General features: G+C 45.1%; 1 protein-coding gene and 1 pseudogene across 7 annotated transcripts in view; both read left to right on the top strand.

Moving 5' to 3' along the window:
- EDAR (ectodysplasin A receptor) overlaps nt 1-23256 on the top strand; it is an 88189-nt gene that overhangs the window by 25922 nt on the left and 39011 nt on the right. The gene's annotated exons all lie outside the window — the stretch shown is intronic.
- Nucleotides 10024-11265, top strand: LOC311616736 (glyceraldehyde-3-phosphate dehydrogenase-like; annotated as a pseudogene). Its single transcript has one exon. The product of its transcript is annotated as a glyceraldehyde-3-phosphate dehydrogenase-like (transcript).

Genomic DNA, 23256 nt, shown 5'->3' with positions numbered 1-23256 from the left:
CCTCAAATTGCCAATTGCCTCCCATTAGTATATTGCAAAATCAATTTAGGGCTCAAGACTAGCAGTTTTTGATGGAGTGGAAAACACAGTATAGCACTGTATAGTGTGGGTTAGAGTAGAAAATATCATGTTTTATGAATCTCCTATTTCAGATAGATATGCATGTGCTCATATGCATGTGTATAAGTGTTGTAAAAGGAGGCTCTAGTTCCAGGGTGACACACCTGGTAAAAGTTAGTGTCTCAGAAGATACATCTTCTTCCTTTTCAAAAGTGTTTTGTGCCAAGCTGCTGAATAACCAGCAAACATTTGGCTCTAGTCATGCAGACACACTCCAGGAAAACTTCAGTCCAGTCATTTCTGTAAAGCTGACTTCTCACAACTGCCCATGGCCTCAGCAGCCATTCCCTGAGCACCCAGCCCTAAGTTCTCAGGGCACACCCCACATCCAGGCGCTGGACTGGCAGTAGCCCCAATGGTGTGTGGGGCCCAACCCTCTCCTCAGCCAGGTGACTGCCATGGGAACCATTGTCTCTTGGGAACCTTACAACTTGAGTCCTTTGTCACAACATTTGAACATCACAGAAAAACAAAGCATTGGGAAAATGCAATATTTTGTTCATGAAAAATCCCGGAGGACTCCAGAATGGACCAGCGCATGGTCTCTCCTTGCCTGGGAACATGACACTTTAACTTCTCCAAACCAACATTGGCTCACTCCTTCCTCCATCAGCGTTGGCTCGTCAGCAGTGGCCTTCCCTTCCCCTGTCCCAACCTTCCTGGACTCTCCCAACACTCTCTAAAAGGCAGTTTGATTTCCATTTCTTAGACTCATCTCCAGGCATCTGGCCCATTATGTCCTCTGCATCACAAACATTGGGAAACTTCAGTTTCATATCCATCTGTCTTGCTCTCTGAGAAAGCAAATTGCCAACTCCGGTCACCTATTGTGCTTACCAGGTTGTGCGAGTCTCCTCGGCTCAGAACCAAGGCTACATGAGCATCATTGCCCCTCTGCCCACACTTCACCTAGTTGGCTTCACTGAAGCCTTTGCTTCCCCTGAGTCACTCCCACCTCCATACACACCTCATTAGGCATCCTTCCAACATGTTCTCGGAGGCAGGAATTCATGGGAAGCCACAGTGAACTAGATGTTGACACAAATTATTCTCTGACTTGCCTATTTTCTAAGCATGACCTTGAGAGGAGTGTCCCATTCTCTGTGGGTGCCAATTCCAATCGCCTCTCCACCAGCCTCAGAGGCTACTTCACAGGAGGAGGATATTTCACTACACGGCTATAGCCCTTAGATTCTCTTGCAAACTGTGTCATCATCCTGTCCCAAACCTAGTGTCTTTTCTCAGCCATCCATGGGCCTGGAATGCCCACTCTCCCCATTGATCTTTCTGGTTGGCCTTACGGTCACAGCATCTCAAGCTATCAGAAGCCTCACTGTTGGGCTTTTAGGCCTCCTGGCCTTCCAGCAGACCAACTTGCAGAGGCCTGAGGACTAGATTTCAGCCACTCATCTGTAGGGGGAGCACTAGGAGAAACCAGAGCCCAACATCTGGCTTTGCCATTTCTAAGTGAGCTGTCCTGGAGAAGAAGGGAGGCTGTGAGATGCCCTCTAGCTGCCCTCCTGCCCTCCTGCCCTCTGCCCCTGCCTTCTGCCCAAGCAAACCCTCTCCCACCACCCTTTTAACCTCAGCCCACTAAGTGCATTTGCCTGTTTTTATTTTGTTTTACCTGCTGAAGGAAGGACTATTTCATGGTTGTTAATGAAAGTGATAGCAATCCCCTGTGTATTTATCTTAGATTATGTGGTCGTTATAAGATGAAGTACTTCAAGCAGCTAGTCTGCGGTTGATTTGAAAACAGACGAGTCTCAACAATGAGCTTAAGGAAAGGTGTCAGGTATAAATCTTGTCTTCAAACAGCCGGCGTGCATTCCAGACTTCAGAGACACTTCTTTGTACAAAAGTGCTTTTTTTTTTTTATCCTGCCTTTCTTTTCCTTGAGCCTGGAGGAGGATTAAAGTGCATGGGTACAGGCATTTGCTTGGTTTGATAATGAGGGCGAGGCTCACGGGCACAGTATCTTGGCAGCTCCAGCACTTCCTGTAACAGTTTTCTTTCTTTTTTTCTTTCTTTCTTTCTTTCTTTTTTTTTTTTTTTTCATCCATAGGTTGCTTAAAGACAAACATTTTTTTTAAACTACTGGTAGTTCATTTTCTGCAGGAACCGTGCAATTAATCTTGTTTATATTAAAGAGACAGGTTGCTTTTGTCAGCTTTCCTGAGCTATAATTAATGAAGATCAAAAACGTTACAAAGACATAATATTTAGCTTAATGCAGATGAGGCTGGGCAACAGCTGCTGCAATTAGAGGAGCAAAAGGGAAAACACTATCCTTTCCTTTGGAATAACTGGGATGCACTAAAGAGGAAGGATTATGAGCGTCTTCCCTGCACTAGCCTTCTCTGGTAGGCCTGGTGAAAGAAAGATTGGGTTGGACATCAGATGACTGGTAATGCACATCAATTATGCTTTAAAGGCAGTTGGAGGCACCAAACGTCTCTCTTCACTTGGCTGAAGTTTATCCAGGTGCGTGGCTGTGGATCAGAGGCTTGGAGTCTGAGAGCCTCTTCCTGGGGAAGGTGGTGAAGAAACCAGACAGGCAGGTAGAACCTGATAGGACCATGTAGCCCACTGGGGGCGCTGAACAAGGCTGGGGGATACTTTATTTAGAGCCTTCTGCTTGAGGGACTCTTGTGAGGAAAATCCACACAGTGTTGATGACATGTCTTCAAACGGGCAACATCAGCTGCTTGTCTGAGACTTCCTAACCTAGTGACTAAGACTTTTGGCTTCCAAATGATAGTTTCAAAGGGGTTACCTCTGCCTATAAACAAAAGGATGTGGGCTTTTATCTACTTCATAAAGCCAATGGCTAACAGCCCACTGAGAGCCACCAGGAAATTCATGGAAATCTCAAGCCTGAAAGCTGGAACTGTCGATGGTGGCCAGCTCACAGGTAAAGAAACTGAGACCTGGGGAAATTGTGGAAACTTGTGCAAAGTCACATGGTTAGAGAGTCGCCTTTTCTACTGGGCTTCACTAACTGAGATCCTAACCGGGGGGAAAAAAAAAATTCAGGATGCAAAACAGATTTTCAGCAAATTCTGGTGATGAAGATGATAGCTAAGCAGGTTGAAGGGGTTTCCCACAATCAGATATCTTACAAGGTAAATGCTAACCAGTCAACCAGGTAACCAATCAAGAACCCAAAAAGCAGCCACGGGACCCTGGCACTACACCAAGTACTACTACGTATCTTGGCTCTGTAGGACTGAGAAAGGCCAGAACCTTCCAGTCTGAATAACTCGGCGCACCACTGGTGGACAGTAGGCAGAGGACATGGGTGATCTGAGTGGTATCAGGAACACCAGTATTCAAAACCTGACTTGTTCTTACTGAAACAAGAACAAGTCTGATTCTGGTTTTATTTTGTTGTCCTTGTTGTTGTTTAATCCTCACCTGAGGACATATTCATTGATTTTTAGAAGGATGAGAAAGAAGAGAGAGAGAGAAACATCAGCCTTGGCTGGTTTGGCTCAGCGGATAGAGTATCAGCCTGAGGACTGAAGGGTTCCGGGTTCAATTCTGGTTAAGGGCACATGCTTGGGGTTGCAGACTGAATCCTCAGTAGGGTGCAGGAGGCAGTCTATCAATGATTCTCTCTTATCATTGATGTTTCTCTCTCTTCCTCTCTGAAATCAATAAAGATATATATATATTTTTTAAAGAGAGAGAAAGAAAGAAAGAGAGAGAGAGAGAGAGGAACATCAGTGTGTGAGAAAAACACTGATCAGGCCAGAGATCGAACCTGCAGCCTAGGCACGTGCCCCGACTGGGAATCGAACCTATTACCTTTCAGTGTATGGAAAGACTCTCCAACCAACTGAGCCACACAGGCCAGGTCTTGTCCAGGTTTCAAAGAGTCTTCCTCTCTGAAGTCAATAAAAATATATTTTTTAAAAAGGGGATGCCTCTATAGGTGTCATGCTTATGCATCAAGTCCTAACAGTCTCATGCCCCTTACCTTCATAATTGTTCGTTTGGGGATTTATAAACAGGATATCATCCAACAGACATAAAGAAATTCATTGCATAGTATTTTTAATAGTGAAAATTGAGAACTGAGCTTCAGGTCTGAAATTAGTTGATTTAATTATGGTCCAGCTTCACAATGGAATAGTTTGGATCCATTAAAAAGATTGCAGTTTAAGAATAATTAAGGCTATGGGAAAGGAAAAAGGCAAAGTAGAAGTAGCATGCATACTGCTATCCTAATTTTAATTTATAAGATATATGTCTGTACAAATAAAAGACTAAAAGAAATGCATCAAAATAGATGTCTTATGATTTTTTATTTCCTCTTTCTATTTTTTTATTTTCTAATTTTTCCATAATCGGAAAAAAATTTCTAAAAAATGGAAAATAGCTTGCATTCGTTAGCACTCACTATGCACTAAACACTGTTCTGAGCATTTTATGCATATCATCTCACTTAATCTTTGCATTCTGAGATATATTCTATTATCATAATTTTACTAATGAGACAACCAAGGCACAGAAATAATTAAATTACTAGCCCAAAGTAGCAAATTATCTAGCCAGAATTTGAATCCAGGATATCTGAATTCAATGCCCTGTGTTTACAGTCACTCCCTTATAATGTTATTATTAAAATTAATTGTGAGTCCCTCCCTAGGGAGATGTTACAATTACTCACAACCTGGTATGAGTTTCTGTATCAAATTGTGTTCTTAGTGACAGCTAGCTGAATAAAGTCACTGGTGGAACCAGTGGAGGAAAGCAGGTAGACACAGAATTCAGCGACCTGGTAAAACACCTTATGAGGTACAGGTCTGTGAGGGACAGGCATTGACTAAGATGTTTCACAATTTTGCCAAGAGGAATCAGTGGGGAGTCTTTGGTAGCCAGGTGGATTGGGAATAAAACCACACCTACCCAAAGTTAGGTCTCCAAAGTTGGAAAAGAGAAGGTGATTTGCTTCAGAAAGTTTGTGAAATTCTGTTAAGTAATGAGCCACTCTCTATATATATAAAACCCTAATATGCAAATAGACTGAACAGCAGAACAAATAGAAAACTGGTCTATATGACATTCACTGAACACCAGGGGGCACTCGTGGAACATGGCAGGTGTTGGCTGAGAGTGGGGCTGCAGGCAGACAGGGGACCAGGGTGGAGCAGGTGAGCAGGGGCACCAGACCAAGGCAGGGTGCTGGTCGCGGTCACTGGGGCAAGCCTCTGGTGATTATTCAAAATTCTTTGCTCCCACACACCACAATCCCACCCAGTGCTTACACCTGCTGCTGGCATCGCCCCCCCCCCCCGCATTGCCCCGTCCTCCCCTCTTCCCCCCATCGCTCAGCACCATCAGCAGGTGTGGGCAGCTGCCAGTCCTGATCACCCCTCAGGGCTTCTCTGCTTCCCCCTGCTCCTGAGGGGCGATCGGGGTGGGCAGCCACCTCTCACACCTGCTCCCAGCAACAGCTCAGCTCACACCCGCTCCCAGCGCTGGAGCCATTGCTCTCACCTGCTACCAGTGCCAAACACCAGTCCCAATTGCTCAGGGCTGTCAGCAGATGTGAGCGGCAGCTGCCAGCTCCGATAGCCCCTGAGGGTTTCTCTACCTCTTCCTGCTCCTGAGGGGTGATTGGGGCAGCCACCGCCATTCCCACATGCTGACGGTGTTGGCCCCACTCACACCCACTGCTGCCATTGGCCCCAATCACTCCACTCCATCAGCAGGTGTGAGTGGGGCTGGCACTGTCAGCATGTGGGAGCAGCAGCAGGAGTGGGGCTGCAGGCAGACAGGGGACCAGGGCCTGTGGCGGGAGGGGCCAGGCAGGGGCACAGAGGATGGGCAGAGATCTGCCCAGTGCCCACTGCAGCCTTGCGACCCACATTTCCTTTCAAAGTGCACAAATTTGTGCACTGGGCTCCTAGTTTAAATAATAAACACATTAAGATGGGGAAAATTACAGCTTATACATCATAGGTCTTGATGTATAACTACCAGCCTGGCACACCACCAGCCTCTTTCTGATTCTGAACAGGATCCTTATTCTGAAGAGAAAATAGTCCAGGACACAGAATTCATAATGTACAATAGAAGCCCTCTTGTGCTCTCTGGGCTGCAATAACTAAAGGATTTATTATTATTATTATTATTATTATTATCATTATCATTATTGCTTTAATAGCAGAAATTTAAAACTAAGACCAAGGTGCCAGCAGGGAGGGTTTTCTGATGAAGCCACTCTTCCTGGCTTGCAAACAACCACTTTGCCCTATGTCCTATATAGCCTTTTCTCTGGCCTCATGCACTCCTGGTGTCTCTTCCTCTTCTTTCTTGTTTTTTTTTTTTAATCATTTTTAATTTTTCAATTATAGTTGACATACAATATTATATTAATTTCAGCTATACACCCCAATTATTGGACATTATATAACTTACTAAGTAATTAATCATCCCAATAAATCTTGTATGGTAGATCACCCATCTGACACCATACAGTTATTAGAATATTATTGATTATATTCCCTATGCTGTACTTTATATTCCATGACTATAATATCACTACCCATTTGTACTTCTTAATTCCTTCATTTTTTTTTTGCCTAACCCGTGCCCCCCCCCAAACCCCCTTTCTATCTGGCAATAATCAAAATGTTCTCAATATCTATGAGTCTGCTTCTGTTCTGCTTGTTCATTTATTTTATTGTTTAGTCCAATCATTGATAGATATGTATTTATTTCCATTTTATTGTTCATGTTTTCTATCTGTTTTCTTCTCCTTCCCCATTCTTCTTCCCCACCCACACCCCTTCCTCCTCATCCTCTTCCTTCTTCTTCTTCAAAAAGACCTTTTAGCATTTCATGTTATAGTAGTTTGATGGTGGGAGGGGGAAAATGTTGGGCAGACCTCTACAGTCAAGATTTCCCTCCAATTTTTATCTACCACATGGAAGCAGCCCATTCGATGTCTCTGCCCCTCCTACCAGTCTTGACTTTGCTTCTTCTTTATATCCTTTGTTGTAGGACTTCTATTCACCTAGATTTCAGGTGGCTTTGAATGATGGTTCCCCTCTGAGTGTGCCCCTTGAGTTTGTTGCTTGTGGAGGTGGTCTGAAGCTGTCCACCTGGTGCACTATCTCTGGGGCTTCCCAAGAAGTGTAAGCCAAGGTCAGCCACCACTTGTGTTCTGCCTAAGCACACCCAGCATGAACCACAAAGTGACTGCAGATGGTTGCTACTTGTGCTTGCCTAGGAGAGGCCAAGCTGTGAACCAGGGTGCAACCACTACTGCTGGGCAGGGGCCACTTATAGAGAAGTACAGGGCATGCTGAGGCTAGATGCTGCTTGCTTGAGAGATTTTAGGAGAGTCTGAAAGGCAGACCATTTGTATAGGAAAGCCACTAAAAACAGCTTGGGTGGGCTTAAAAGTTGGTGGGGCATAGTCTAAGCCTTAGGGATCTAAGGGATCACCAGGGCAGGGTGAACAGTTATAGCCGGATTGATGGAGACTCGAATATGGTGCTTGTCTTCCAGCTGATGGGGGAAGGCTCTGCAAAGAAACCATGGCCTCTGCCACCACTTCAGTCTAGGAGACAGCTATCCCCTCCAACTCGTGCTCCTATGCCATAAAATTCAGTTCCTCCCCATATGTCCCTGGTGCTTTTTGAGCTGCTGCCCAAGCACTGTAACTCAGAGTGAGTCCAAGTAAGTCTGTGCTTAGGCCCTTTAAGAGGAACTGCCTGGGAATTCCTGTATCCCTCTATCTCACTCAGCCACAATCTTTCTTCTTCACCCAAGGACATGCTTCAGACCACCTCCACAGGAGAGGAATGGGGTGGGGGGTGTAGAAAGAGAGAGAGACAGAGAAAGCCATCAATGTGAGAGAGAAATATCAATTGATTGCCCCAGGTGCACCAACTGGGGATCAAACCTGCAACCCAAGTATGTGCCCTGACTGGGAATCAAACTGGCAAGTTTTTGATGCACAGGATAACACTCAACCAACTGAGCTACACCAGCTGAACTCCATACTTTTTTTCATAACCGACGTTATGGGGACTTATCCCTGGAATGGGGTCCCTCTCTCCTGATGGGAGGGGGAAAAGGTTGGGCAGACCTCTACAGTCAAGACTTCCCTCCCAATTTTTATCTACCACGTGGAAGCAGCCCATTCGATGTCTCTGCCCCTCCTACCAGTCTTGATGTTGCTTCTTCTTTATATCCTTAGTTGTAGGACTTCTATTCACCTAGATTTCAGGTGCTTTGAATGATGTTTTAATTGTATTTTTTATGTGGTTGTAGGAAGATACCACATATACCTACACTGCCATCTTGACCAGAAGCAAGATGTGTTACATTTGAATCATTGTCTCAAGCTCATTCTTTAAATTGCTCATCTGGAGACTGGGTCCTGCTACTGGAGTATGAGGGTAGGGCTGTGGGGACACTGCATCAAGGCAGGCCACGGGCATTTGTGGTGGGCACCAAGAGCCCAAGTGGCTAAAGAATTTTATAAAGTAGATTTTTCTATGACATATCATTACAATGTTTAGGATACAATAACACATTACCAGAGATATGAAAATGAAGGAAAATGTGACCTATAATTCATAAAAAAAGTAGTGAATGGAAACAGACCCAAGGCAAAGATATTAGAATTAGCAGACAAAGACTTTAAGATGTCTATTGTTAATATGTTCAAATATTTAAGGGGAAAAAAATTTTTAATATATTTTATTGATTTTTTACAGAGAGGAAGGGAAAGAGATAGAGAGTTAGAAACATTGATGAGAGAGAAGCATTGATCAGCTGCCTCCTGCACACCCCCTACAAGGGATGTGTCCGCAACCAAGGTACATGCCCTTGACCAAAATCAAACCCGGGACCTTTCAGTCCTTAGGCCGATGCTCTATCTACTGAGCCAAATCGGTTTTGGCTTAAAGAAAATTTAGATACAAAGAGTGAACAAATGGAGAATTTTGGCAGAGAAAGTGAAAGTATTTTTTAAAAAGGAAATTTGAGAACTAAAAAGTTCAATATCTGAAGTGAAATATTCACCAGAGAACTTAATAGTATGCTGGCTATTTTTGAAGAAAAAAAGCAGCAAATTGAATTCTGAGCAACTGAAATCATCTAATCTAAAGAAGAGAGATTTTTTAAACAAAACATTTTTTTTCATGTTCCCTCATTATTCAGAAAATCTCTATTTCCTACCTTGGTACTTAATAAAAACCAAATCTTGATATTTGAGCATTTGCAAGGCCCCAAATGTCCTTCCAACCTAATCTCATCATAATTGTTATAGAAAAAAAGTTTCATAGCAAAATCGATCGCAGGCCATGCACTAGTTTTGAGGCTGGTTTCAGAGGAGTGATGGCAGCAGGAGGGAGATGACCACGTAGAGAAACTGGCACCAGGCGGTGTCACTCAGAACTGGTGGGCTGCAGGCCCCTGATAATGGAGCTGTTAGTGAGGATGGGTTAGCCGGGCTCACAGTAGCCACGCTCTCTCCTTAGGCAAAATCATCAGATATTTTGTGTGTATGAATATCAATGCCATTGCTTTTTTTCTTTAGAATAATTATTTTATTGTGTATTTTTTCAAAATAGCCTATGCTCATAGAAAAAAAAAAAAGAGCAATATAGAAAAAGAAAGTGTGAAAAAGAAAGCAAGAAAAAAAGTCTAATTCTCCCATTGGAAACTGACATTAACTAGACATTCCAAGTGTGTGCATGTGAGTACATGTGTATATGTGTATGTGTGAAATCTTGGAGTATCTCCAATAGTTTTGTTACTTCTTACATTGATGAAAATAAAGAAATACACAGCACATGAAAGAAATATAGTAGAGAGCTCTACTTTAAAAATAGTATCTTGGGGCTCTCTGCTCCTCCTGTTAGTCAGACAGCCTCTCCTCCCGCGCTGTGCCAGCAGCCACAGCCCTGAGACACGATGGTGAAGGTCGGAGTGAACAGATTTGACCACATTGGGCGCCTGGTCACCAGGGCTGCTATGGAATCTGGCAAAGTGCAAATTGTCACCATCAACGACCCTTTCATTGACCTCAACTACATGGTCTACATGTTCCAGTACGGTTCTACTCATGGCAAGTTCAAAGGCACCGTCAAGGCTGAGAACGGGAAACTTGTCATCAACGGGAAGCCCATCACCGTCTTCCAGGAGCAAGATCCCGCCAACATCAACGGGGTGATGCTGGTGCTGAGTATGTTGTGGAGTCCACCGGAGTCTTCACTACCATGGAGAAGGCTAGGGCTCATTTGAAGGGCGGAACCAAGAGGGTCATCATCTCTGCCCCTTCTGCGGATGCCCCCATGTTTGTGATGGGTGTGAACCATGAGAAGTATGACAACTCCCTCAAGATTGTCAGCAATGCCTCCTGCACCACCAACTGCTTGGCCCCCCTGGCCAAGGTCATCCATGACAGCTTTGGCATCGTGGAGGGACTCATGACCACAGTCCATGCCATCACTGCCACCCAGAAGACCGTGGATGGCCCCTCAGGGGAGCTGTGGCGTGATGGCCGAGGGCCTGCCCAGAACATCATCCCTGCTTCTACTGGCGCTGCCAAGGCTGTGGACAAGATCATCCCTGAGCTGAATGGGAAGCTCACCGGCATGGCCTTCCGTGTCCCCACCCCCAACGTGTCGGTTGTGGATCTGACCTGCCGCCTGGAGAAAGCTGCCAAATATGATGATATCAAGAAGGTGGTGAAGCAGGCAGCAGAGGGCCCCCTCAAGGGTATCCGAGGCTACACTGAGGACCAGGTTGTCTCCTGTGACTTTAACAGTGACACCCACTCCTCCACCTTTGATGCTGGGGCTGGCATTGCCCTCAATGACCACTTTGTCAAGCTCGTTTCCTGGTATGACAATGAATTTGGCTACAGCAACAGGGTGGTGGACCTCATGGTCTACATGGCCTCTAAGGAGTAAGAGCCCTCTGGACCACCAGCCCCAGCAAGAGGAAGAGAGGCCCTCCACTGCTGGGGAGTCCTTGCCCCGGATCAGTCCCCCAACACACTGAGAACCTCCTGACCACCGTTTCCATCCCAGACCCCCTGAAGAAGGGGAGGAGCGTAGGAATCCCTACTTTGTCTGTCGTGCACCATCAATAAAGTAAACTGTACCCAGAAAGAAAAAAATATAGTATCTTGGGGGAATAATTCACTCCAAGACAATTTTATTTTTTAAAGTATTTTTGAGATAATAATTGTCATATATTGCCGAAACTAGTTTGGCTCAGTGGATAGAGCGTCAGCCTGCAGACTGAAAGGTCCCGGGTTCGATTTCGGTCAAGGGCATGTACCTTAGTTGTGGGCACATCCCCAGTAGGGGGTGTGCAAGAGGCAGTTGATTGATGACTCTCTCTCATCGATGTTTCTAACTCTTTATCCCTCTTTCTTCCTCTCTGTAAAAAATCAATAAAATATATTTTTTTAAAAATAATTGTCATATAACATTCCATTAATTTAAGATGTACAATATAATGATTTGATATTTGTATATGTTGCAAAATGATAACTACAATAAGTCTAGTTAACATACAACACCACATACAATTGCTTTTTGTGACTCTCTCCCTTCTGGGCATATCTCCAAACCATACCTTCCCATTCCTCCATTTCTTCCCCATAGGCATGCATCTCCTAAATTCTAAGGGATCCCCAGGAGGCTTGCAACCAGGAAACAATAGGCAGCAGCAGCTACCCTGTTTCCCCGAAAATAAGACAGTGTCTTATATTAATTTTTGCTCCCAAAGATGCGCTAGGTCTTATTTTCAGGGAATGTCTTATTTTTCCATGAAGAAGAATACGGTACACATTTATTGTTAAATGAAAATAAAGGAAATTTATTACCTGTATATGGTACGGTAGTATGGTAGTTGTCAACACAAACCAGACAAACTGTGAATCCTACAGTATCAAGAATTTACTCATTTATTCAATAACAATCATGTCATCATCTTCTGGAACATCATCATAACAATCCAATTCCTGAATTTCCTGGTGAATTTCTTGTGACTTCATTTCTTTCAGAATCAGTGGACCAAATCTCTCATGTTTAGCCTAGGGGGGGCCTTATTTTTGGGGGGATGCCTTATATTTCACTCAGAAGGAAACCTGTAAGTAGGTCTTATTTTCGGAGGATGTCTTATTTTCGGGGAAACATGGTAGTCCTGGGATAATCCCTTCACCCCCTTTTCTCCAACTTCTCAGTGAGCCAAAGCAGCCCAGCCTAGGGTCATTTCTCCACCTAGTCCCTCTCCTGTTGCTTCTACTATCCTAGGCCCGTGGTCTGCAAACTGTGGCTCACGAGTCACATGAGGCTCTTTGGCCCCTTGAGTGTGGCTCTTCCACAAAATACCATGGCCTGGACAAGTTTATTTTGAAGAAGTGGCATTAAAAGAAGTTTAAATTTAAAAAATTTGGTTCTCAAAAGAAATTTCAATCATTGTACTGTTGATATTTGGCTCTGTTGACTAATGAGTTTGCCGACCACTGTCCTAGGCCCTTCCTTGTTTCACTGTCCCCGACTTTAATGGGAGTACTCTCAAAATCACCTGGACTTGTCTTGTGTGGGCGTGAGAATGGCATCAGATATTAGAACGGTGGGGTCAGACCAGACCTGAGTTCAGCAACTTCAGTATATGAGTTCTGGCTAGGAAAGAATTCAGAGCCAAGACCCAAACTATAAGAGAACATTTATTTATAAAATTAGAGGTAGAAGTAATTTGTAGAAGAAATGGGCTGAGGAAACAAAATTTAAAGATAAAGGAAAGGCTTTTGGAGTTTGGGAGGAAGGTAATGGTAACCCATCTGCGAGAAGGAGAAAGGGGCGAGGGAGGCAAAGGTAAAGGAATCTTCTGAGTCCTCCATCCTAAGGGCTTAAGGGTGGAGATTTTAGGGAAGGTCCTAGGGAAGATCTCATAAAAGAAAAAATAATTGATTTTTGTCTTGTCTTGTGATGAGAATTTTTAAGATCTATCTCTTAGCAAATTTCAAATATAAAATACAGTGTTTATTGACTATGCTATCTATATATTATATCCCCAGGACTTATTTATTTTGTAACATAAAGTTTGTACCCCATTTTGCCCACTCCCCATTCCTTGCTTCTGGCATTAACCAATCTGTTCTCAGTTTTTGAATCCCATATGTAAATGAGGTCATACTGTATTTGTTTTTCTTTGTCTGGTTCATTTTACTTCAAGGTCTATTCATGTTGTTGCAAATGGCAGGATTTTCTTTTTTTTATGGCTGAATAGTGTTCCGTTCTGTATATATACCATATTTTCTTTATCTTTTCAACTTGGCTACAATAGCCAAGTTATTCCCATGTCTTGGCTATTGTAGATGATGCTGCAGTGACCATGGGGAGTGCAGATATCTTTTCAAGTTAGTGTTACCATTTCCTTCAGTCCTTTAGGTAAATACCCAGAAGTGGAATTGCTGGGTCATATGGTAGTTTATTTTTAATTTTTTTAGGGACACTCCATACTCTTTGCCCATTTTGTATTCCCACCAGTTTTACTTTTTAATACATAAAAACTTTTTCAGTATATTTGAAAATTTTAGTATACTTTGAGAATGTTGGGTAATGCCCAGGTCCATTTTGTACCATGACTGCTCCTCATAGCCTGAAGTTACTCGAGAACATTTTACCAGGATGTGGAGGACTGCCAAAAGGAGGGGCTAGTGTGTCCTCAGAGACACCAAGCATTTGGCAAGCCTCCCAAAGTGGCTGATTCCTTCACCCTGAAGGGTCAGTGCTTCCAGTAGCAGTGCAGAGAAGCGGAGTGAGAAAATCCGGCGTGGGCTGGGAGTCATCAGTGTGGCTGAATTCCCTTTTCCTTATAGGAAGGGTCATATGGGAGGATAGAAAAATCTGACCGTCCCTTGCTGTGTTTCCCCCACTGGCCCATTTCTGCTCTCTCTGCAGTCCTGGCTCCTTGCTTCCTTCCTCTCCACGCAAGACCTGGAGCTAAGGAAGCCCAGAATTGTCTGATAATATGTAATATAATTTGTTTTATTTACATTCAGACCCATGCCCATTTCTTCTGGGAAATCTTCCTGCCATGGCCTCTTAAGCTTTTCTTCACAACGCTCACCTTCTCCTCTTCAAAGTCTTCCTGAGTCACTCCTGCCCCACAACCATTGCTGGTCAATCTCTTCTAGACTGCACTGTGTCTACGCACAAGGCTTAGCATTAAACATGCCTATCCATACAGCTGTATTTAAACATGCCAAGTTTCTTCTCTTTTAATTAAATTTACATGGGCCTGGCCTGCTACCCGCTTCAGAGGGCCCACAAGTGGTCAACCAGGAGAGCAACTTACCTTGCAAACCTTCATGAATACACTGGTTTACAGGACTGCTCATGTGACCTCATGAGCCAGACTCTCCAGGCTCTGGTCTGCAAAGCTCCGAAGGTTTTTGGGGGGCCGAGGGCACTTGGCTCCCAGCACTTCATCTTTGTCTTATCTCTGACTCGAGGGCACCCTTCCTATTCACTTTGCATTTTCCTTCATGAATGTTACTTTCTGACTATCTCCTGAGGGGCTTAAAATTTTACAAAGAAATGGTCCATTTTCATGGAGGGCTTCCAACTAAAGCAAGGGTCAAAATCTTGAGTAGGAATTCAGGCTCACAGGACATGAGAAAAATTAGCACGGAGGGCCTGACATTTCCACTTGATTAAGGAGACAGTGTCAGCTGGAAACCTGGCCACTCTGCCTTTGAAAGTCAGTTATCTGGGTAAATTGCTGCCACTTTTGCCATAAATGTACGTACGCCATTTTTGGTAGGTGCCTTGCAGGTGTTTCACATTACACAGCTTTAAAACAACAGGCTGAGGCGAGAAGAGCCCTTTTGAAACCCCTGCCAGACCCTCCCCAGCACATTTGGTTTTCTCCCCTTTTGAATCACTCATTGTCGACAGTACAAACCTCCCACTTAAATCACACAACCAGTTAGTTAGAAGCATTATTTAAAGTGTGGGCTTTTTATAGGTGTCAAGCACCAAAGTTGGACAATTTCTTGTTCCAATCTGTTTTCCTAAAGAAAGGCTCTGCAGAGTTGGGCAATTCCAGGCTTGTGGTGGACAAAGGCTCAAAACAGAAGGTGTGCTTATCTGAGCTAGAGGAAGGGCCCAAAGGAAGGTGCCAGGCCGGCCTGAAGAAAAATCTTCACAGGAAAAATCCGGGCTCTAGAGGACGTAATTCTAAGAAAATACATGAATTCCCAGCTAAAACAGAATCATTCCCATTTTATTCAAAATTAACATCAAAATTCACAAAGGGAAGCCAAGTCATGGGCCCAGGACCTGTTGCAGCCTGTCGGCCTATCTTGCCTTGTTTCCCCATGTGCCTAAGCACTGGAGCACCGAGGCATGGCCCTCAGCGGCCGGGCCTGGGAGCCTGGACACAACAACTTTCCTTTAATGTCTTCAATACATTTATATCCATGTCTTCCATCCTACCCACCTTTGGGTGCAATCCTATTTAGGCTTAAGGAATAGAATGGCCACTTATTAATAAAGTTAAATTACCCTTTGTTCCTATGATATCGATGGCATTTTTTTTTTATTGTGGTAAAGTGTAAATAACTGCCTGGCCAGTGTGGTTCATTGGTTGAGTGTCAAGCTATGAACCAAGAAGTCACAGTTCAATTCCCAGTCAGGGAACCTGCCCGGGTTACAGGCTCACTCCCCAGTGGGGAGTGTGCAGAAGGCAGCCAATCAATGATTCTCTTTCATTATTGATTGTTTCTGTCTCCCTCTCCCTCACCCTTTCTCTCTAAAGTCAATAAAAATATATTTTTAAATGTACATAAAACATTTTCCATCTTAATCCTTTTTACTAATAAGTGCACAACTCAGGGGCATTTAAGGCATTTACATTGTTGTGCCATCATCCATCCCCAGAATTCTTGTCCTTTCCAACTAAGCTCTGCCCATTAAACAGTAACTCCCATCTGCTCTCTGCCAGCCTCTCTAAGGATTTTTGTCTCTCTTAATTTGTAAATAGAATAATACAGTGTTTATTCATTCATGTCTGGCTTATTTAACTTAGCATAATAGCTTCAAAGCTCATCCCTGCTGTAGCCCATGTCAGAATTTCCTTCCATTACATGCACTCTTTTGTTTATCCATTTGATATCCTTGGTGTTTTAACATAAATATGTTAGCTGTATTTTTACTTTTAAATTATTTTTCCATTTTCTCCTAGCATTTCTGGTGCTTGATATTTAAAACACTGGCAGTCCAAATAAACTAAATTGTATTCATTCTACCCAGGCCTCTAATTAGCTCCCCTTAAAGCACAGAGACATTTTCCCCTTTTAAGAATTTAATAGTTGTTTCTAATTAACAGGTTTCTGGGCTTTAAATGTATTTTTTTTATTTTAATACCAGCATACTCTAATTCCAAATACTTTGGCATTATCTTAGAGCTCTTGGCATAGGAATAAATGGCATTTAAACTGCTAGAGTAGTCAAATACATAATGAAACACCCCATAAAGGTGTCCTTAAATGTTATGTCCTCAGATTCATTGGCATGGCTTTCCTTATTGGCCCCTCAAATAGACAGAGTGTCCTGCTAAAGCAGGAGAACTTTGGGGAGTGCCACAGGGGAGGGCTCAGACACGAACACTGACTAGGCTGATGGCCACACAGCTGCTTGTTTCCCTGTATACCTCTACTCCCCGGCACAGAGGTGAGATCCTCACAACAGGCAGCACTACATACACAGTCACTTCCTAGGATTTTCCAGGATGAAAGCCCCAAACTGTACTAATGCAAACCAGAGGGCATGGTGCAATTTTCCAAAATCGCCGACCTTCTATAACGTGGTGGTCCTGGAAGCACTTGCCTCTCCCTCTGGTGGTAAAGGTCAAGGCTGCGAATGGCAGGGACACTGCACACATGCAGTTCCTGTCCTGGAGCACAGAGGCTCCCCCAGGCCAGCTCCCGGAGGATGAGGCAAAATCATGTCTCTGGCCTGGAGATTACAAGCTTGACCTCTGCACTCAGGCTGGGCTACTCTCCTTGACCCTGTGACCTCAGGAAGGTCCATTCCAGCTGGATGCCACGGTTTCTCCATCCACACAGTGGAAACACTCACAGGACCTGGCTCCTGATTGACACAGCAACTGAGCCACGAGGAGGGCCATCCAGCGGGGCACATCCTGTCCCCACACTGAGTGTGTAAATATAAAGAAATAAGTTGCCGCATAACAAGCCTGCTTTAAAGGAGCCCAATCCAGGAGCCAGGAGCCCCTATCCAGTCACACCGAGAATAGCTGCCTCTTCAGGTTAAAGACAACAGCCCAGGCTCCATGCCCAAAACCCTTTCAGTTACTGTCAGACTGTTTTAAATTGACTCAGAAAATATCATTCCTGCCCAACAAAAGAATGTTTGCTCCTGTGTGGCTGGGTAGTAACTGCTCATGCTCACTTTTGAATAACCGCAGTCCACTTCCACATCCATCCACCTCGTCCTGCCCTCAGGAAAATGGGCAAGAAGCGGGCCCTGAAACACGGAGTAGCTCACTCAAGGCCAGTAGTCTCAGTGCCTTCACACATCTCTGCTCAGCTGCTGTGCAGATGAGGAAAATGTCCCCTGTTGTGGACGCAGCCTTTGCTACTCACGCTCAGCCCAAGGAGCAGGAGAAGAATGCACAGCCCAATCCTGCTCAGCACCTCAGCACGTGACACGCTGGGGCTACGATGGGGCCCGGGAAGAAAGGGTGCCCACCCGCGGACCCGCGTCCGACAGCCTGGAGAGCAGACAGCGCCAAGTGCCAACTCCTGCTCATGTTCACACACCAGCCAAGGAAAACACACCATGGTCTTCGCTCTGAAAAGTTCATTCTGAAGTCAGGATGAGCTCAGAAGCCAGCATTCCCAAATCAACGTAATGCTGGTGTTGATTCTGGAGCACCCAGGCTGGCTGCCGCCTGTCTGGCCTGGTAATGCCACACTTTTTCGGTCTTTTGAAAACGGTGCTCAGGACTTCAGAACTGCCTTCAGCTCCCGCTTAAAGGAGGGGACAGGGTGGGAAATGAACATGTGTGATTGCAGTGCAATCTGCAGCACATTAATTACAGCTTTAATCTCAGCCCAAATGATCCCTAAACACTGAGGAATATCAGCTCTTGGTTTCTCTGATGTTCATCGGAGCAGGTGTGTCTCAGGTGTTCTTGATGAACCTACAAGGTGCCTTTCCTAAGCTTGCCCTCCTCAACACTTCCCTGTTACTGTAGTTGAAAAGAGAGCCTGAAAAATGAATCCCTTTTTAAACTGGTAGAACAAGACCCTGCATTTGACAGGAAGGATCCCAATCTGTTACTTACTTCATGCTGGGACTTGAATTCAAAGGGGGAAACGGGCCTCTCCAAACGGGACATTTAATGGTTATTTATAGCCCTGCATCACCCGGGTCACCTGCCTGACGAGATGCCATCTGCACTGGGTATTTCCACCTCAGTGAGACTCAAGGGCTGAGGCTGGGATGGTCTAATCCCAGGATTCAGGGCAAGGAGACAATCACATGGCCATGAACAAACAAACAAAATCCTCCCCACTCTGATCTACAAGACTGGGCTCATGGAGACATCTTCGTTGCTGCTCTTATGTTTTCTTCATGCCCCACCTCTAAGTTCTCAGGGCAAGAACTCTTCGTGGAAGTCCAGACTAACACAGGTATGCCTGGGAGTTAAGCATCCACGGATCTGGCATGGTTTGAAAGGAGAGAGGAGAAATCAGGCATCCCTGGAATCAAATGGCTCCAGAAAATTCTAAAGGTGGGCGGGGGTTGGGAGGTTACACTGACTACTGCCATCCCTGTTTCTTGGGTTTCATCTTGCCTTGTAAAGAACTGTCCAATTCTCACAGGTCTGCAGAAGTTAGAGGAAACCAAGTCCACATTGCACGGACCTGACCTCTTTGCTGAATTGACCCTTTTACTCCTCCACTCCCAACAGTCTCCAGCCTTTCTCTGTCACTCTTGGGACCCTTGCTCCTGAGGTTACGTAGAATGGTAGCAGGTGGAGAGACCTGGGTCTGCGCCACCTTTGTCTGTGTGGCCTCAGGCAAATCACTCAGCTTCTCCAAGCCATCATTGACCTACCTTCTAAACACAAGAATGTGTACATTGCCCAGCCCGTGTGGCTCCTCAGTTGAGCGTCGACCTATGAACCAGTATGTCACGGTTCAATTCCAAGTCAGGGCACATGCCTGGGTTTCGGCTCGATCCCAAGTAGGAGGCATGAAGGAAGCAGCCAATCAATGATTCGCCATGTCTCTCTCTCTCCCTTTCCCATCCTCTCTGAAATCAATTAAAAAAATAATAATGTGTGCATGAACAGGGCCAGGCCCTTGGTATAGCCTCCATAAATACTCTCCATAGGCTGAGAGACAACTATCTGCAGCGAACACTGGAGGGCTACACTCCCCACACACACAGATGCCTGAAGAAATCCAATGACATTTCTCTCAGGGACTTCCAGGTTCTCATCAGATAAGGGACACACAACCTGTGCTTCTCAGCTGGAAGGAAACATCTGAGTGGAGAGGCCTCTCTTGGTAGCAGAGTTTTGCCAGCCATCCGGATAAATCCATATCTACCCCCTAGCCTTGGACACATATTCACCCCCAGGCTGGGAGCAGGGCACAGGCGCCAGGACCACAGAGTCCTCGGCAGTGAGGGTCACAAGCATGCAGTGTGCCTTCTCCTCTGAGCCCATTCTGTCAGCATAAAACATCTCAGGACAGAAGAATTTCATTGAGGATGATTATTTACCATGATGAACAGCTGTTGTTTGCAATACACTAACAATCATTTTGAAGTGAATTTTTGAAGAGCATCACTGGGGTTAGCTTTGGACAAATGCTCTTGTTTTTATTCCTCTTCGAACCTCCCCTTTTAACCATACTCACTGTTGGTGTGGGACTGGGGTGCAGGTTTTATTTATCAATCCTCAGAATTTGGGATTCTAGTAGCATCTCCATGGTAACCACCAGCAGGGAAGCCAGGAAGGGGTTTGGAAAGGATGCCTTTCGCCTTTTGAATGGAACAGCTCAATGGAAGCAGTTTGGCAGCTGCAGCCAGGCTGCTGACTTTTGAATAGCTTTGATGACTGGTCGCAGATAAAAGTGGCTGTACCCTTAGGTCCTCTCCTGAGAATGTCCACAGACCCCCTGGATGAAGGCCCAGGAGTAGCTCCCTCTGGAACCTGTCTGATAGTCTAGTCCCTACGTCATGTGAGGTCAGGACTGCCCAAAGTCCAGGAAACAATTAAAAAAAAATTTTTTTTTAATCTAAGTTTAGCAAATAGAAATTGAATGGGTGAATGGATAAACATTGTGGAGTATCAACCATATGCAATACAGAGAAACTGCTGGTTCTCCCCGCATGGATTGACCACAGGTATCCATGTTCATGTGAGAGCTAGAACAGGCACAACTAATGCCTGGTGGTTAGAAGTGGCTTGGCAGGCAGGGTGTGAGCATAGGGGAATGAGAAGACTGTGGAAGGACAGGGATGTTCTGTGTGAGACTGAGTGCTAGTTCTGTGTGTGTATATCACCACAGTCACTGACCTGTACACTGGAAACGTGTGAATTTTATTGTGACTTAATTAAACCACCATAAGCTGATTGTTCTTTAAAAGTATAGTCTTAGCAATAAGAATATAAAATGTGTGCCGTTAACAAGAATAAAGCATTGGTTCTGAACAGATGTGCAGACTGAGAGTTCCGCTTTAGTCATTGTGTGCTCTTTCCCACTGGGATGTGCCTTGCACATGTGGGCCATGGTTGTGGCATGTTACATGTTGCAGTGTGCATAACAGACCTCACTGCTGCTTCTGCCGTAGCTGTCTCAGGTGGTGTGGCCATGCTGTTGGATGGCACAGAAATGAGTCAGCACCTTCATCTCTAGCATCTGCCTAAAGCTCTCGCTGCCTGAGAGCCTGGAGTGCGAAGGCCGCACACAGCTGCCTCCCTTACCGCTTCTCCTGAGGCTCAAGGCTGCAGAGAGGTATGGAGAGTAGAGCATGTTGTTGGGGTGGGATGGGAGATGAGGCATTGAAGAGTTGTGTGCCCTCCACCTGCCCTTACTTCACCTTTCCTTTCAGACAACTGTCTCAGGAAGCCCCTTGCCCGGCCTCCGCCACCCATGTGGGAGGCCTCTCAATCACCCAGGGTGATGATTCTCAGAGAGCAGCAAGCCCTCTGAGGGCCCCTCAGGAGCAAATATCAATAGTAATAGTGATCATTTCTAGATCCTCCTTGCCTCCTTGCTTCACAGCTTTGTAGCTACTTAAGCATCTATTAATTCCAGTGCCAATAAATGGTTTGTCTCCTTCAACTGCCTTTGCTGCCAGGGTATCTGCACCATCAGATCAATGGTGTGTTTTGCTGACATGTTGGGGTCCTAGTAGAAGGTCTTAGTACTTGTGTATGGTGCTGTTGTTTTGGTTGTGCTGTTGAGCATAGGTGGTGTGACTGAGATACCAGAAGTGAGGAGCCTCTTGAAGCTTCAAAAAACTCCCTTATTTATTGCCTCATCAAAATTGATGGAAAGCGTTTTCAGGGTAAAACAGGAAAGTTATTTTAACTAAAATGCATTGATTTAAATGACAAAATGCAAATTTTTTAGAACTCATGTAAATATATAAACATGAAATGTTGTAGCAGGTATATTCTGTCTGGAAGCTAAAAGTGGCACTGAGTTCCCACAGGTCACTGCTCTGTCCTCTGCTCTTAGCAACAGGTGAACGAGTTATTTTCTAAACTGTATTAAATAATAAAAAGAAATAAAAGATTCTTACTTTCTGTCAAGAGGCCACTGTGCTGGCTTCTCCCTTATCTCCTTGTCTCATTTCTCTGCTCTCATCAGCTCAGAATTGTTTGGAAAGCAATACTTTCAGCTTGCCCTGTCACCCCCAAACCCAGCTATTCTTCTTGTCTCTGGACTCACTACAGAACAGTGAGTCGGCACCTTAAAATAGTCCCACTGTGTGAGGGGGTGAAGCTCGATGCATGAATACATGTGCACCTACTTAGTAATGAAATTCGTATTCTACTAGGTATAAAGCCCAGATTGAGGCTGACAAACAATAATAATAATTTGATGTTTAAGGAATATTGTTAGGCCATGGCTATCTATAGTACTTCAGAAACAATTGCTATCACCAATAGTTAATATGTAGAAAAATAAGAACTGACAGGAAAAGTAGAGTCAAATAAAAAGATAAAATTTGTGCACAGGGGGTGGGGGGTGTGTGTGTGGGGGGGGGGGTGTTCCCTCAGCCCAGCCTGCATGCTCTCCAATTGGACATCCCTCTCCCAATCTGGGACCACTGGCTCCTAACTGCTCACTAGTCTGCCTGCCTGATCACCCCTAACTGCCTCTGCCTGCCTGCCTGATCACCCCTAACCACCCCTGTCTGCCTGCCTGATAGCCCCTAACTGCTCCCCTACCAGCCTGATCGCCCCTAAGTGCTCCCCTGCTGGCCTGATTACCCCTAACTGCCTCTGCCTTGCCCCACACCTGGGACCCAGACTTCCCTCCCTCTGGCCAGCTACAGGCACCCAGGACCTGAGCCAGCTTCACTCAGGCCAGCTGCATCCACAGGGGACCATGGGCAGGCAGCTTCGTCCAGGCTGCAGCCGCAGGCCCCCAGGAGTTCAGGTTATGCTGCTTGTCCCTCTCCTGGACTGCAGGCGCAGGTGCACTGCTGGCATCTGGGACCCTGGAGTGGATGGCTTGTTCCTCTCCCGGTCCGCAGCCTGTCTGGTCCCCATTCCTCTCTCCCCAGTGTTGAGTGTCTAAGCCATTATGAAATGTGGCATGAGGGTTTGACTACTATTTGCATATTAGCTCTTTATTATATAGGATTTTAACTTGTCATCATCTATCTTCAAGTGGATATTTTATCACTTCACATCTTGTATAGAAACTTCACTGTAGCCGAAACCAGTTTGGCACAGTGGATAGAGTGTCAGCCTGCAGACACTCTATCCACTCGATTCCGGTCAAGGGCACACACCTTGGTTGGGGGCATGTCCCCAGTAGGGGGTGTGCAAGAGGCAGCTGATTGATGATTCTCTCTCATCGATGTT

Source organism: Pipistrellus hanaki (assembly GCF_964339955.1).
Source record: "Pipistrellus hanaki genome assembly, chromosome: 2".
In the NCBI taxonomy this organism is placed as follows: Eukaryota; Metazoa; Chordata; class Mammalia; order Chiroptera; family Vespertilionidae; genus Pipistrellus; species Pipistrellus hanaki.
Note: the sequence above shows the minus strand (reverse complement) of the source record. Positions and strands in the feature narration are given on the sequence as shown.